The sequence below is a fragment of the Pan troglodytes genome, chromosome X (genome assembly GCF_028858775.2).
Source record: "Pan troglodytes isolate AG18354 chromosome X, NHGRI_mPanTro3-v2.0_pri, whole genome shotgun sequence".
Classification (NCBI taxonomy): Eukaryota; Metazoa; Chordata; class Mammalia; order Primates; family Hominidae; genus Pan; species Pan troglodytes.
Window position 1 is genome coordinate 85,696,724 of NC_072421.2, and position 3,632 is coordinate 85,700,355.

Below are 3,632 nucleotides of genomic sequence, written 5' to 3' on the forward strand. Positions count from 1 at the left end.
TTTTAAAAATTTTCTTAATGGAACAAATAGTACTGGTGTGCCTTTTAGTGGATGTTGTCTTATATTAGGTGAAATAAGTAACTTATAAGTGGCTATAAAATGGACATGTCTACTTGCTAGAGCCTGGGTCACATGACTACACCTTCACTGAAAGTTGAGTAAAAGATGTTTTCATCTTTTATTGTGGAGAGTGAGTAGTGCCTTAAGGTGATAAATTCCTCAGCCATGGAAAATGGGTTCAAAATAATGATCTGTTTTATCTTTAGGAACTGATTTCAAAATATTTGAAAATATTGGGGAAGCCAAAGTAACAGTATATGAAGGTTATATTCAGCCTATGTGACATTGGCTTATGATTTCTAGTTTATACTTTCCATAAAAATCTCTGATAAAAATGTTCATGAGAAAAGAACCAAGGACATTCTGGGTAATGTATGCTGGGTAACAATATTCTGGGTAAAATGTTTCAGTAATTACAATTTCACCTCTTTTATTGTTTTGGAAATCAATATTTTCTTATTGTTGTTTATAGAACTATCACAAAAAAACTGTCGAATGTGTTGCTGAAGTCCAGATATAAATGTGTTTGTCTTTTTTCGTAGTTCCATGACTTGATAAGTAAATGAGCTTGTTTATATGATATGTGTTTTGTGGCATAGGTACTTGATGAATTCATACTAATTACAAACATGGAAACTGTGTAGTGTAGGGGCTATGCATAAAAACGGTGGAATCATAAGGATTTGGGTTCAATCCACATTCCGCTGTCTACTAGCTGTGCGATATTGAGAAAATGATCTAACCTTTTGGAACCTCTATTCCCTTAACATTTTAATCTAGAAAATAATAGAACCTACTCTATATGGTGTTTGTGAAGATTAAATGAGGTAATGTATGTCTAGAATCAAGGCTCAATAATATTAGCTATTGTGTTTAGTGATCATATCTTTAGTTGTATGTTCAATAATACTGACAAAAAGGATATCAAGTTCAATGGTCTGTGGTTTTCACAACAGAAATATAATTTAATGGTTTTTACGGATGAATTTTCCTTTATTGAAACACATTGAGTTGAGGAATAGGGAAATAATTATCAGGTAAGCTTATACGGCACATGATTATGATTAAGTTCCACTAATTTGTATTTCTGCATTATGCTTTCTGTTAATTACAGAACATTATATTCATGCAGCAGTAGTAGGAAGCACTGATTTTTTAATGTCCTTCTCTTGATAAAGCAATTTAACATCAGGAAGGTTTAGTTGTGTCTTTTTCTGTCATTTGATTATATGATACTCTAATGTTAAGAAATCAAGTCGAGGTCTAGGAAATTTAGACAGATTACTTTTGATGTACAAAGCATATGTGTATATATATCTCTCTCCAGTAATTGTACCTGGATTTCGGCTATTTTTGTGTTGAAATTTCCCATTATTCATGGTTTTTCCCAAGCACAAAATCCTGAGCCATGGAATACCAGGTAACGGTACAATATAGTTGCACAGTTTGATTTCCACACTGTTCAGGAATCCACAGATTTATCTGAATTTTTTTCTCTCCTATAGTATTACTAAGTATTTCATCAGATATTTTAGGCATAATAGCTGTAGTCTGGGGAGTCTCAGTGTGTCCAAATCCTTACAGTGACCCATGGGTTAAAGTGACATAAAACAGGCTGTGGAAATTGCATCTCCATGATGATGATAATAAGCTTGTATGCTCATTCTGATTGTGATCCTCGGGAAACAAATTTTTCCTATGATGTCTCCTGACTGTCCATCCAACGTGCCTTACTTGTTCAAAAATACTAATATCTGAAACATCCCACATGGCAAGGAAGGAATCAGAGCATGAGCCGTGTTCTGCTTCTTGGAGATATGGTTAATGAGAAAGTGTAGTGATGGGCAATAGCAACAAGGAAACTCTCAATGCAGATATAAAGTCCTGGAGTCCTGGAACCACAGCTTCTACAGTTTGCCATTTCCATACATGCTTTTCACAAATAATGCCAAATTTTACCATCAAAGCAATAATTACTACTTGCCAAAGAGAAACAAATAATACCAGCATTACACAAAGAAATCTGCCAACATGTTGGATTAGGCTCAGTTCTTCCTTTAGTTTTTTGTAAAATAGCAGAAGACACTACATGGCAAACAATTGTGACATGTTGTTTATCATAACCAAATAAGTCTAAGTATATGAAAAGCTAATCATATATAGCAAGCAGTTCACAGATTAAAACAATGATGGTGGTGAATGGTCTGACAACTGTATACTGCAATATACCTAGTTTGCCTAAACAGCAATACTTCTACCGTAGTCTATGGTAGACAGCAACATAGAGGAGGAAAATGTTTCTGCTGATATTTGGTTTCAGTAATTAGTACCAGATTTGGATAATGGTTAGTTAGATAATGGGTAAGGAATCTCATAAAGTTGTACATGACATAAGCTTTATAGAATTCTCTGCAGGTATGCACATATATTGCAATGCTGGAGTATCCAATTATCTAAATTGTAAATGGGTACCATCCAAAGAATCCTTATGATTGGTTTTTGTAGTTTAGGTTGCATATAATGCACTAACTGTAGCAATATAACCCATAACGATATACGTATTGTCAACAGCAAAAACAATTCCAGCAATAAACTAAGCCTTTGGTGTGCATTTGAATCTCCAGTTTCTGTAATCCCCATATGCATAAGGCAACCACAACCACTATGGACACCAGGTAGATGACCACCGCTAAAGTTCGAACCCACTGTCTCCAGTTCCTCCAGGTACAAGTGCAAAGCATGTTTTCGTACAAATCAGCTCCGAGTGGCAAGGGAAAAAAGCCTGAAGGAGATTGTAACGGGAACCTTGTCCTTTGTTTTGTCAACTCATGTACTATGGAGAAAGAGCTGTTGCCCAATTTTACCAACAGCTTAAGCCACCTCCTTGGCCAGAACTGTGTTTGTGCTGCTGCTGCTGCTGCAACTGAGGCCACTCAGGGTGCCACCCTGCACACTCCACTTCTGCCCCACAGCTACCTGCCGGCTGGCTATTTTCTTTGGGGACTGAGATTCCTCCCTCCGGTGTCTCTTCACCCAATTCTGCTGGTAGATAAGGCCTCAGGATTTCCTCACTCATTCACATGGAACATCCCCTGTGATGGAGTGCAAGGACCAACCAGGACTTTGAATTTAATGTTTTTATTAATGAATGCATTAGATTACAACTTGGAAGAAATCCTGTATTAGTATCTCAACTGTCCTAAGAAGTGAGTTCTACAAGTTTCCATGAATGAACTTAATGCTGAATCCCAAGGATACTTTACATATACTCATCATAGATGACTGCCTACATTATGGGTTTTGAGAGGTTCTGAAGTGCCTACCTACCTCCAAATATCTCTCACATCAGACTGTTGTAAAAGCTAAAATCGATATGTTAGGAGCACTGCTTTAGATAGCATATCTTTAGAAGGTCTAATATTAGTACTCAATTTTTATCAGGTAAATACATTCAGAGTACAGGATTGAAAAGAAAATTGGGAAGAAAACTTATTTTAGAAAGTTTGGAAGCAAATGATGTTGACCCTAAGGTGAAACAAGTCATCCTCTGCATGAGAATGGGGCACTGGGTT

The 3,632-nt window shown here is 36.3% G+C and overlaps 1 pseudogene; it reads right to left on the reverse strand.

The window, feature by feature from the left end:
* Positions 1-1,522: 1,522 nt before the first annotated feature.
* LOC100610025 (transmembrane protein 184C-like) lies at positions 1,523-2,819 on the reverse strand (annotated as a pseudogene).
* Positions 2,820-3,632: the final 813 nt, after the last annotated feature.